Below are 13,926 nucleotides of genomic sequence, written 5' to 3' on the forward strand. Positions count from 1 at the left end.
CAGAATGGGAGGAAATATTTGCAAATGAAGCAACTGACCAAGGATTAATCTCTAAAATATACAAGCAGGTCATGCAGCTCTATATCTAAAAAACAAACAACCCAATCCAAAAATGGGCAGAAGACCTTAATAGACATTTCTCCATAGACGATATACAGATTGCCAGCAAACACATGAAATGATGCTCAACATCACTAATCATTAGAGAAATGCAAATCAAAACTACAATGAGGTATCACTTCACACCAGTCAGAATGGCCATCATCAAACAATCTACGATCAATAAATGCTGGAGAGGGTGTGGAGAAAAGGGAACCCTCTTTCACTTTTGGTGGGAATGTAAATTGATACAGCCACTATGGAGAACAGTATGGAGGTTCCTGAAAAAACTACAAATAGAACTACCATATGACCCAGCAATCCCACTACTGGGCATATACCCTGAGAAAACCATAATTCACAAAGAGTCATATTCCACAATGTTCATTGCAGCACTATTTACAATAGCCAGGACATGGAAGCAACCTAAGTGTCCATCGACAGAAGAATGGATAAAGAAGATGTGGCACATATATACAATGGAATATTACTCATCCATAAAATGAAACGAAACTGAGTTATTTGTAGTGAGGTGGATGGACCTAGAGACTGTCATACAGAGTGAAGTAAGTCAGAAAGAGAAAAACAAGTACCATATGCTAACACATATATATGGAATCTAAAAAAAAAGGTTCTGAAGAATCTAGGGGCAGGTCAGGAGTAAAGACACAGGTGTAGAGAATGGACTTGAGGACACGGGGAGGGGGAAGGGTAAGCTGGGACGAAGTGAGAGAGTGGCATGGACATATATACACTACCAAATGTAAAATAGGTAGCTAGTGGGAAGTAGCCGCATAGCACAGGGAAATCAGCTTGGTGCTTTGTTACCACCTAGAGGGGTGGGATACGGAGGGTGGGAGGGAGATGCAAGAGGGAGGGGATATGGGGATATGTGTATACATATAGCTGATTCACTTTGTTATACAGCAGAAACTAACACAACATTGTTAAGTAATTATACTCCAATAAAGACGTTAAAAAATAAACAAACAAACAAAAAAACTGTCTATTTCTTCTCCCCCAACCACAGCAAGCAGGTTGTTTACCAAGAGGGGTTCGGTGCCTGTGAGGAGTATGTTTCTAGAATAGCTAAAACGATGCTTCCTGCTCTGGCTATCTGGACTGCTTCGAGGGGCTCTCTTGCCTTCTGACTTCTAGGATGAATTTGGCCCCCAGGCAGCCTTGGCAGGAGACGGAGGGAAGGAAGGAGAGTTTGAGGCATTTTTCCCCCTGCTGCACTACTGTGAGGTCACCTGGGGCTGACTGAAGGTCATTGCTTCCCTCCAGTTGGTCCTTTCAGCACAATTCTCCCTTTGGGAGTTGGGGTAGAACTGTTCTCACCCTGATACTCCGTTCTCCTGTGGTTCCGAATGGTCTTCTCACACCATGGAGCCCTTCTCAAACTGCCCTGTCCCTGCAGGGCCCCTGTGCTGTGAGGACCACTCCAGTCTCCCCAGTTTCCGCAGCAGCAAGAGGTCCCTCCCCACACTGATGGACCCTGTTGACCGCGACCCATAGTGGAGCCTCGTGTCTGCTTTCACTGCTGGAAGCACTTTGTCCTCCAGAGTGACAGGACTTGATTTGTTCTGAGGAAAAAGTTAATATTTTTATTGAAGCAGAAATGGCTTCTGGTTCAGGAAAGGAGTCTATGAAAATGTAACCAATTCATTTTTGCTTTAACTTTGTGGATAATAAGAAAGTTTCTGATACTTAGGCTGTGTGGTTTAGATTTTCTTTTTCTCTCATTTATTTATTGCCTGGCTTTCTTTTTAAGTTTTAATTTTTTAAAATTGAAGTATAGTTGATTTACAATGTTGTGTTAATTTCTGCTGTATAGCAAAGTGATTCAGTTATACATACATACATATATATATATATATTTAATATTCTTTTCCATTATGGTTTATCATAGGATATTGAATATAGTTCTCTGTGCTATACAGTAGGACCTTGTTGTTTATCCATTCTATATATAAAAGCTTACATCTGCTAATCCCAACTTCCCTCCCCTGACCCTCTCCCCCTTGGCAACCACCAGTCTGTTCTCTATGTCCATGATTCTGTTTCTGTTTCATAGCTAGGTTCATTTGTGTCATGTTTTAGATTCCACCTATAAGTGATATCATATGGTGTTTGTCTTTCTCTTTTTTTTTTTTTGCGGTACGCGGGCCTCTCACTGTTGTGGCCTCTCCCGTTGCGGAGCACAGGCTCCGGACGCGCAGGCTCAGCGGCCATGGCTCACGGGCCCAGCCGCTCCACGGCATGTGGGATCTTCCCGGACCGGGGCACGAACCCGTGTCCCCTGCATCGGCAGGCGGACTCTCAACCACTGCGCCACCAGGGAAGCCCTGTCTTTCTCTTTTTGACTTATTTCACTTAGTATGATAATCTCTAGTTGCATCCATGTTGCTGCAAATGGTATTATTTTGTTCTTTTTTATGGCTAATATTCCATTGTATATATGTACCCCATCTTCTTTATCCATTCATCTGTTGATGGACATTTACATGGCTTACACGTCTTGGCTATCGTGAATAGTACTGCTATGAACGCGGGGGTTGCATGTATCTTTTTGAATTATAGTTTTCTCCAGCTATATGCCCAGGAGTGGGATGGCTGGATCATACAGTAATTCTATTTTTAGTTTTCTGAGGAACCTCCATACTGTTTTCCACAGTGGCTGCACCAACTTACATTCGGCTTGGCTAGCTGTTGTTTGTTGCTGCAATTGTTCTTAAGATGGTCTCAAGAAATGTGAGCCTTGGAGAAACTTGACTGGTTGGGGAAGTATGTCCTATTCACACTTTTTGCCCCTTTTGTCCTTGCTCTGTCTCCCACCCCTCTTTCCTCATCCCCACCCCACATCCCATCTGTGGCTTATTTATCAGTCTTGATCTCCAGGGACTTTCACCTGGATGCCGGCTGATAAAGTTCAATATCTTTCAGGGCTGGGTTCATCTTTATTAGGGCCTCTTACAATCTAGAAATCCCTCACTGTGATGGTGGGATGGCAGGCAGACAAAACGAAATTATTATTTTAGGCACAGGATCCTTTCATCACCTGCCTTTTCTCTTAGCTTTGATCTGGTTCCCTAGGGAGAGTCATTCCAGCGAAGGAGAAACAGCCAAAGCAGGTCTCCTGGACCCTGCACAACTCAATTCTAAGGGATTTGGCAGGATCATTTAAGAACTCAAGGGGCAAGACTGGGCTGAATTCCACGGCTATTTATTTAAGGAAAAAAAAAATTGGGAAACAAAATGCAGAACCTTACCCTCCTCAAAGGCCGCTGGCAAGAGTGACCTTCTAGTTCAGAAGTTAAATTCTTCCCAGTTTCTCTTTTATTTTTGGCAGCTGAAACTTGTCTGCCTCTTGTTCCTTCAAAAAGACGTGTCACATTCAACCAAAAGACACGTCAACTGATGTGTCAGCAAACAAATTGTGAAAGAAAAGGGAAAGAAAGAAATGATTGTCACTATGCATTCCTTTTAAGGGTAGTTTTTTGTTTTTCTTCATTTCCTATGTTGACCCATGCTGTTCTGGTTTATTAATTTTCCATGATGATTTGAACCCCACGCCCCCAATCAACTTGTTCATTCCTGTTGATGGGTGTTTCCCACATTTTTTTCTTACAAACAATGCTGCTGTGAACCTCCTCTAGCTCAAAGCCAGGCCCAGATGCAGAGACCCTGCCATTTTGCCCCATCCTCTGTCACTCCCTTTCTTCCACCTCCTTTTCCAGGGAACCCTTTGCCTCTGCCCCACGTTGAAGCCACTCTGTTTGGGCTCCACCTCTTGGCTCCTATTGTCTGACCAGGCCCTTGTTTCCATAACCTGTTTTGGGACCTACCAACTTGACTTTACCCTTGTGAACTCCTCCAAGATGAGGCCCTTGTCTCTCCCCTCCAGCTTCAGACTGGAAATTATGGGTAAGAGCCCCACCCTGAGCTCCACAAAGCCCATGGGACTTGTCATATGTGGACTAGCTTCTTCCTGGCTCCTGCTTGACTAGACTGTAAGCCCATAGATGCAAGAAGGGGTCTGGCTTAGTCAATGATAGATGCTCAGCTCAGGTGAAGGGCCTGGCATGTGTATAATCTTAAGGGTGATTTTAAAATTATTTTATGACTTAGCAAATTAAGTTTCATGACTTCTAGGTGTCAGCTGCCTTGTAGACATAATAAGATTAAAGATAGATAGATAGATACATACATAGATGATAGATACATAGAAACATAGACACATAGATAGATACATAGATAGATCTGTAATAGGCCAAGTACCTAGTGGCTTCTATAGAGTATACATATGGATGCCTCAAACCAAGGGAGAACCTGGTAAACAAGAGGAAAAAGACTGTCGTATGCTTTGCCTCCAGAATTTCTAAGAACAAGCCTTTTAAGCATTAGCATTTCAGAGGCCTTGCCATGCCAAAGTCTTCTGCAGTGATGCCCACCTTACTCTGTTTTCTCCCAATGTGACGACAAGTCTTCTTAAGTAGGGCATTATTAGTTAGTAAGGCTTCAAAAACTGCCCCTACTTTCTTGGTCTGATCAGAGAGTGCACTTTCTCAAGCAACAGCCTTCCACACTCACTTTTTTCACTTCCTACTTAACTATTACTCTATGATCACTGCACAGAAAGTAAGAGAATACTGAGAAGCAAAAGGAAGAAGAGGAATTAAATCACCCAAAATCGTACTAAACAGGGACAACTGCTGTTAACATTTGGGCGGTATATTTTTTGAGAATTTTCCCCATGTGAATATATATACATTATACATATATATATATATACAGATATAAAATTATATACTATAGCATCTAAGGTATAATATTATATATGTGCATATATATATTACAAATACACACACACACCCTCCTCATATAATCTGCCTGATTGTTTTCATAAACCTCAACTTAGTCTCCCTGTGTACCGTCTCTTGTTATCATCAAATTCTTTCCCAGTCTTCTTTGACTCATCCATCTCTTTGTTTATAACTTCTCCCAATTACAATCCTTTTTCATGGCTTTCCCCAAAACCAAGAACTAATTTCACTACATGCTCATCTGCTTCAAAAAACCATCAACGATTCCAAGTTTCGTCTTTTTAAAAATCCTTTTTAATTTTTTAAAGGAAGAAATAATTCACATACCACAAAATTCACCTTTTTAAAGCACACAAGTCAGTGTTTTTTTGGTATGTTCTCAAGGTTGAGCGTCCATCACTACAATCAATTTCAGAACATTTTTATCACAACCGAAAGAAACCCTGTAACATCAATAGTTGCTTCTCCCCATGACCCGCTCCACAAGCTCCTGGCAACCAGTAATCTACTTTTCGTCTCTGGATTTACCTATTCTGGACATTTTATATAAATGGAATCAGCAAATAGACAGTGTTTTGTGATTGGATCCTTTCACTTTGCATAATATTTTTGAGATCCATCTACGTCATAGTATGTGTTGGTATTTTATTCCTTTCTATGGCTGAATACTGTTCCATTGTCTGGATCATTACATTTTGTTTACCCTTTTATCCGGTGATAGACATTTGTGTTGTTTCTTCCTTTTGGATAGTGTGAATAGTGCTGCTATGAACATTCATGTACACATATTTGTTTGTGTATCTGTTTTCAATTTTGGGGGTACATACTTAGTATTGGAATTGCTGGGTCATGTTGTAACTTTATGCTTAACTTTTTCTTTTTTGCGGTACGTGGGCCTCTCACTGTCATGGCCTCTCCCGTTGCGGAGCACAGGCTCCGGACGCGCAGGCTCAGCGGCCATGGCTCACGGGCCCAGCCGCTCTGCGGCATGTGGGATCTTCCCGGACCGGGGCACGAACCCGTGTCCCCTGTGTCGGCAGGCGGACTCTCACCCATTGCACCACCAGGGAAGCCCCAAGTTTAACCTTCTTGAAACCAGATTTTTGCCACTGGTTGCAAACTAAGCCCTTAGGAAAGATGATATTAAGGCACATTTCCACACGGGACCTTCTCCATCTTCCCACTTGCCCTTAGAAGCCAAATACACTTGGCTCTTATATGTCATAAACACCTCATATCAAGGTGGTGTATATCTGTGCCGTTAGCTATAGTTCGCATGATTCATGGGGCCCAAGGATAATTATGTGGCCTGTGAAGGAACTAGCTTGCAACCAGAATATACACTGTTAAAATCTGGCTGCCTATACAAAATGCAAAAATTCACTGTATGTTCCATAGGAAACAGTATTGGGAAGGGGTGGTTTAGTTATTGATGTTCGTTGTTACACTGTGTGACTTTACATAAATGTAATGGAGCGGATGAATTCTAGCAAAGTGTGCTCTATGATGAAAGTTCCATTATTCCATTGAATTATATTATGAAATGGTAGTGTAGTCTGCTAGAAAAGACTTTTGTCTATGAATATATTCAAACCACATTTTAACAATGCCCTAAAGTTTCTTAGAAATACAATATTTAAAGAAAGAAGCTGTATTTATGAGAACATTACAAATCACTGTTAATATTAGCATACTGGTTAAGTAAAAATGAAATAGAAGTGCAAATATAATCCAGCCCTGGAAATTCTGACTGGGTGAATATATATCTCATGGAAAGTTTTGAGATAGCAATTCTTTTTTTTTTTTTTTAATGGTACGCGGGCCTCTCACTGCCGTGGCCCCTCCCGTTGCGGAGCACAGGCTCCGGACGCGCAGGCTCAGTGGCCATGGCTCACGGGCCCAGCCACTCCGCGGCATGTGGGATCTTCCCGGACCAGGGCATGAACCCGTGTCCTCTGCATCGGCAGGCGGACTCTCAACCACTGCGCCACCAGGGGAGCCCGAGATAGCAATTCTTAAAGTGTGTGCGTCCTGGCTAAAGTTTCCATCAGTAACGAACTGTCTCCTAGCAAGGATGTCATAAGAACTCCTGGGACCTTTCCAATGACTTTTCAACCTTCCTTAGTTTAAATATTTTACTGGTTTTCCCTGTCCTCAGGACAAAGCTCTCAAGGCTCTTCCCACCTAAACTCAATTCCTCACAGCTCTGACCATTTCTAATCCCAGTCAGCCCCGTCCCACCTCACACCATCCGGGCTGGTCTCAAAATCTCTCCTCTGCCCACAGGAATGGTGTTTCTTCCCCTTGGTACCCATTCTGCCCACGCAGTATCCAGCACATGGTGAGGGAGCTGCAAATGTCTGCTGAGAAAATGAAAGGATATATTTGCCATGCTAATCCTTGCTTCCTGGTTTGGTTCATCTGTTCATCCTGCCATTAAACTTACATGTGTGTTAAAATTTTGCGCATCCTTCAATATTTACTTCCTCTATGTAGCTTCATCTGCGTGACAGTCTTTTACTGATTGCTAGATACAGGCCAGGTGAATAGAACAGACATGGTAATAACAGAGTTACTGGCCCTGCCCTCATGAAGCTTCCAGTCCAGCATGGTGGTACAATTACACACAAGTGAGCAGATGAAGAACCATCTATCATTGTAACTGCTTAGGGCGCACTGGCGGGGGTGGGGGGGGGTCACACAGTGACTTCATATGGCACTCCTCTGTGCTTCTCATTTGGACATTTATTGCACATAGTTCTGCACAGTTATTTACTTATTAAAAGAAAGTATGTGTCTCCTACCTCCTCAATTCAAGATTGAAAGTGTTTTTGAAAGCAGTGGCATATGGTAGGTATTTAAGAATATGTTGTTGATTAGTATGTCCTCAGGCAAAAGCACTGAGCAGCACATTCTGTTAAGTCCTAAAATGTTCAATTCTTGAGGTTCCATAAAAATGACAATTTGTCCTGATATCTGTACTGGGATATGTAGTTGAAGGTCCAACAATTTTTACTAACAATTTTTACATTAGAATGCCACTGGCCAAGAGTGATCTCGTTAGGGGCTAGGATTTATCAAAGTCATGATGAATACTGGCACTAATTAGTCAGGCATTAGAGTCTACCTATTAGTTAGTCTAATACAAGGGTGAACTTTACCCTCCAGCTGGTGAAGTAACAGCAAGAGAAGGACGATTTGGCACCCTTAATTTTAGTAAGGTAGTGGGGCAGAGATGCTGTGCACTTATATTAATTTAGAATTATTTAATGGACCCATTAAATTCAGAAACATTTCTAGGAAGAAAATTTCTTAATAGGCATCTCTATGCCCATTAAGTGAGAGATGCCACTCAGACTGTATTATTCTTCTAAAAGAGAATCCTTCCCTCTCTCTTAATAAGTTTAATAATACCCATTTGCAATTCTCATAACATCAGAACTCATTTACAGATTACGTGCAATCCTTTGTGAAATAAGGAATAAAGTCAAAACTCAAATAATTCAACCCAGTAAATTCCTTTTTCATGATTAAGGGGAATAGATCTTAAAGCCTTCCTAAGTGGGAAAGGCTCTTAGGAGGGAGAGAGCGCCTTGGCAACTACAGGCTCTGTGTGTGCAAGACGTTGGCTCTGATGCTCTCTTCCTCTGTCCACACTCACTGAAATGTTTCTGTAGGTTCTTCTTTCTGGAGATCTCCTTCCATGGAGTCCTGACAGCTGTCTTAAGGTCACTGTTGTTAGGTAAAGTTGGCAAGTGATCACACGTGGTTGAGACGAGACTTTGAAGATGTCACACTACATCCCACCTGTGTTTACCATCACCCTGAATGTTTTCATGACATATTCTCTATCTGTGAGAACATAACATGCTGGTTCACAATCTTAGGCCAATAGGCTTCGTGGGCATTCTTTACAGGTCAGTATGCAGAATCTTCCAGACAAAAATCTTTGTGAAGAAAATTCTGCCGAATTTCACCACCATCTGTATACGTGCTATAGGTCAAATAAAGAGACAGAGAAAGACAAATACTGTGTGATACCACTTATACGTGGAATCTAAAATATACAACAAACTAGTGAATATAACAAAAAAAGAAGGAGACTCACAGATAAAGAGAACAAACTAGTGGTTACCAGCAGGGAGAGGGAAGGAGGGAAGGGCACTAGAGGGGTATGGGATTAAGAGGTACAAACTATTAGGTATAAAATAAGCTACAAGGATATATTGTACATCACGGGGAATATAGCCACTATTTTATAATAACTATAAATGGGGCATAACCTTTAAAAATTGTGAATCACTATAGTGTACACCTGTAACATATATACTATTGTACATCAACTGTACTTCAATTAAAAAAAAAAACAAAACAAGTAACAAACAAAAAGAACAACTAATAATTGTTGACCTGAGGAAACTGGGGCACCGATTCTGCCTGAGTCTAAGTCAGTAAGTTAGCTGGCCAAATAGTGCCTCTTAAGTTAAATGTTACTATTGCCAGAAATATTTTTCCCTCTGTGAATTAAGTGATGTTGTGTTCTATACAGTGGATAGATTTCCATGCAGATAGATTTTAACGGCTAGTGTCATAAGTGATGAAAGAAATAATAAAAGAAAGAACAAAGCAATCAGGAGAAACAACTTTCATCTCACACTTGATTCTCACTTGTGTTTCGTCTGCACTCAAAATTTGAGGATAGGAATAAGTTTGAAGAGTCCTACGAGATGCGCATGACTGCAGATGATGATGGCATATCACCCAGTCACTGAATCGGGATTCAGGACCACACTAATGAAGCGTAACCGTTCTTAGCATTTTGTAATAATATTGGTTTTAGAGATAATCCAGGGAGAAAGGAAGCAATTTACATGGCCGTTCTTGACACCATCCAGCTTCCGGAGAGACCATCCGGAGTTGTCTGCGGTCTCCTTGTTGTATTTACCGGGAGCGTGAAAAATAAGCTTCTCCTATCACATGCGATTGATCACTTAAAGTTAGGACAGAGCTGCCTTATTTCACAAAGAAACAAAGTGATGTAACTCCCAGGACTGGAAAACATTTTGCTCAACAGCTGCCCTCTGCTATTTCCCCAGAGATCTATTTCATTTGGATAAATGAACCGGCAGAATCTCAAGATCTGCATAATACATCCTGAGAGGGATGTTTGAAATCTTTCTCCCCTTCCTTTCGTTAGCTGCCAGCCTAAAAAAGTGATGACAGCCTGAGAAATTCGAAGGGCCAAAAGGGGATGAATGGCTCATCGACCCCAAAAAGCCCTCTCAGTGCAAATTATCGGGCAATTATCAAGGTGAGAAACTAAACCCTCTTTTGTCTTTTTCTCTTCTTCACCCCCCGCCCCATGGTCATGCAGGTGCTCTTAGGATAAGAAAAAAAAATTAAGGGAGCGATGATTAAGTTGTCAGCCAGATATTACTGTGTTTTCAACATGGGCGCAGATGAGCAATCTGAGTGAAGCCTTGATCTTTATTTCTCTTGGGGAACCAAGGAGCCAAAATACAGCCACAGGAAACGGTGGAAATCCCAGGGACTTGGCTACACTTCCATTCTCTTTGGGCTCCACTACTCAAAAAAAAATCACTGGACTCCATTTTTTCCATTGCTTCACGGGGCTCAGCTGTCATTCACTCCACTTACAGGATTTATCACTCCTGAATTGGCCCTAAAAATGTCCATTTTTACCAAAAAAGCAGCCATATTTAACTCTTCCTTTTCACGACATCACAAATCAAAAGAAACATACACGTTTTTGTTGCAAGCTGATGCCCTGTTGTTTAAATTCTCCCATGGACCTGAGAAATGATAATGATTTCTCCTTGTCTAACAATCATCACTGACCTTTACTGAGTGCTCACTATGTACCTGGAATAGTTGTCACATTTTAGGTGCATTCACTGACTTCAGGCTTACAACGGGAGGAGGTGGCAAGGGTTAACCTTTCCATCTCACAGCCGCACAAGCGAAGGTATAACTAAGGTGGCCTGTCCAAGTTCACGGAGCTTAATGAGGGCAGAGGAAGGATTTGAATCCCTGTGGGCTCTGATTTCACGGCCCACTCGCTCACCCACACCGTGCACTGCCTTTTGTGATCCAATCGCCTCCCAGAAAGTATCTTTAAAGTACCCTGCAAACTTCTTAGCTTTCCTGTTTCTCAAGCTTTCCATGCATGAAATAGTTAATGTGGGAAATGATAGTTTGCGGAGTACAGAGACCATAAACCCACCTTTATTGCTCACCCACTTCAAAAAAATCATAAAAGCGTTCTCTTTACAATTAGCAACAACCTGAGTAAAGCTCTAGTCCAATCTCCCACCCAGAGGAAGGCATCCCTCTTCAACCTCCCCTACTGGCATCTCCTTCTCCCCCTGCCACTGAACCAACACATCAAGCAGCAGGAAAGGCACCAAACTGCACAGTGTTCGTGCACTACAGACAGCTCTGCTAGAGAAACCTGGCTGTCCCATAATCTCCTTCCACTGGTCCTACTTTTCACAGTTGGAACAAAGAAGAATTCCTCTTCTTCCTCTTCTATATGAGTGCTTTAAAGAGTAGACAGCCGTCCCATTCCTCTGGGGCTTTCTCTTCTACAGGAAAGAACATCCCAATTCTTTCTCACATTTCTCTGGTTTTGTCAATCTGCTTCCTTGTCGCCCCCTACTGGATACACTGTGAGTTGCCAATGCCCCTTGTCCAAGGTCCGTCACAGAACAGGGTATAGGGCTCTTAATGTGTCCTAGCTTTAAGTCTTGGGTTCTACAATAAAGCTGGCAGGTCTACGGCATGCCATCCGCGGGCAGAAGGTGTGGCCTGATCCCAGGTCCCATGTCTCTCTCCTATGGATCCCATCACATTTGCTTCATTTAGGCCAAGGGTCTCCAGGACACAGAAAACAAGGTCCCTTAGACTCCATGCATTTTCCCTTTTATTTTATGCATGGAGAAGGGCCATACAGCTCACATGAAATCCTGGTCCTGAGTCACTCCATCTGTGGTCAGCTGTAGACACATATGTTGGCATGTGATTGTTTCGATTTAGAGAGCTCAGAACTGAGTGGAGCGTTGAAATCTCAGGGTTATAGACTGATAAATCTCTAAGAAAAACAGAACAGGCATGGTATTTGACGAATCCCACCATCTGCTTTTGCCAAGTCACTCATTCAGGGTTATAAGGGTTTTTTCCCCACCTGAAAGAAGGCAACCCAAGAAGACCTGAATTTATTCTTATAGGAAAAATTCACTCTGGAGTAGATCAGACTAGATGTCAAATGACCATCTCTTATGGTCTGAATTCTCAGGCATCCCATCTGAGGCAACCTCAGCAGCTTGGCCTTTTCTTGTGCCCTTACCTAGATAATCTTGATCTTTTAGTTTCGTGGGAAGATGTAAAAGAATTCCTGATAATGTTTGGCTGATTCAAAGCTTATCCCTCAGAAGAGTATTTGCCTTTAAGTGAGGCTCCCTTAAACTTTCAGATGAAAAAAAAAAGTAGAACCTGGTAGACTAGAATGAATTAGACGTGGGCACAGGGGCCGTCGCACCACAGACATCCCCAGCGATAGGGGTCTACCTGTAAGTTCAGCCCTGCCTGCACATGACCTCCTTCCATTCCTCACAGGACGTGGTTCCACGTGGCCAAAACAGGGACACACTGAGGCTGTAGGTGAGATGGGGTGGTGGAGTTCTAAGCACCTTGCATGTATTTATTCAGTTTTCCAAATAATACAAGTATCTGTAAGGCACCTGTGAGGTAAGTCACCTGACTGTATGCTCAGTTTAGCATAGTGCTGCACATATAGTAAATGCTCAGCAAATGTAGGTGTTACTATGAGTTCAGAATGATGATATTTTGGTATGAGTTAGGCCAAGGTGCACTTTTTTTATTATCTCAATAAAGGAAAGTTTTGTTTTGCACAAAAAAATTCAGGGGACTGTTTGAATGTCTTTAGAGAAACAACTGTTATATATAAGTCATTATAAAGCACCCTAGGCTATCAGATCTCCTTGGGCAGGAAGCAAACTGACCTATGAGTCGTTACCCTTGTTCTCTAGACTTGCAACTTCCTTTCATGTCAGACACTTCATCCATATACTGAGAAAAGACAAAATGAGTTCCCACATCCCTTCCAACCAAAATTCTAGGATATGTTAATTTCATGGTAAGTATAGTAGCCAATGAACCTGAGAGCTTACCATTATTTAGAGTTATCTTGAGCAATGAATATACTCCCCAAATCAGGCCAGACTACCCCAGTTCCTTATAAGCTAGTGTGATTTTATTCTCCCAAAACACCTGTTTGGTTGAGACGTCAAATCAAATAGTCTACCTTCCAAGAAAAATCTTCCAAGTGAGTTCCCTGAGGTTTTAGGCTTGGGTCTATTCTAACCAAAATGACAGGACCTGTGTTTTTCTGTCTCTCTGTCCTGGGCCCTGAGGAGGAATCCGATCGGGGCAGAGTCCTCATGGAAACGTGCTTCTAGAAAATGCACAAGTCCCTGCTCTCTGTGAATTTCTTTGGCTGTTAATAATTAATTCTGGAACTCCTAGTGGGGGCAGTCACACCGGTAGAAGGCAGAAATTCTGTTTACACGTACACACTGCCGAGAACTAGAGGTGGAGCCTTATCAAGGGACGAGAACAGTTGTTTCCACTTTGACCAGGTGTCTCTGAGGCTCCAAGACTAGCCTGTTGACCCTTCTGAGAGGCTGGGTTGGGGAGTCGGGGAGTCGGGGTTATATTTTGTGGCATCTGTTTCTGTTCAGAATACGGGGAGCAAGAGGAAAGTTTTCCCAACCATATTAGTACATTATAGGTCTACTGGGCAGTGTTGCTCTAATGGGTACCAATCACCCCACCTCAGCGTGATGTGATGCTGACCTGGTGCTCAAGACTTGCTGTAATCCTGGACGGTGCTGCCGAGCATCAAGTCTGAACTTCATCTAGACTCACCCTGGAGAGACCTTAGAGAACTTAGTGAGCTCAG

The 13,926-nt window shown here is 42.4% G+C and overlaps 1 protein-coding gene across 4 annotated transcripts in view; it reads right to left on the reverse strand.

Annotated features, from left to right (window-relative positions):
• PRLR (prolactin receptor) overlaps positions 1-13,926 on the reverse strand; it is a 175,904-nt gene that overhangs the window by 118,756 nt on the left and 43,222 nt on the right. For 2 of the 4 annotated variants that reach the window (XM_019930157.3, XM_019930161.3), the window contains exon 2: positions 3,372-3,516. The exons of the other annotated variants lie outside the window; for them this stretch is intronic. The gene's annotated coding sequence lies outside the window, so the exon portion shown is untranslated. The remainder of the gene's footprint in view (positions 1-3,371; positions 3,517-13,926) is intronic. 4 annotated transcript variants of the gene reach the window in all.

The sequence above is a fragment of the Tursiops truncatus genome, chromosome 3, assembly GCF_011762595.2.
Source record: "Tursiops truncatus isolate mTurTru1 chromosome 3, mTurTru1.mat.Y, whole genome shotgun sequence".
Lineage (NCBI taxonomy): Eukaryota > Metazoa > Chordata > Mammalia > Artiodactyla > Delphinidae > Tursiops > Tursiops truncatus.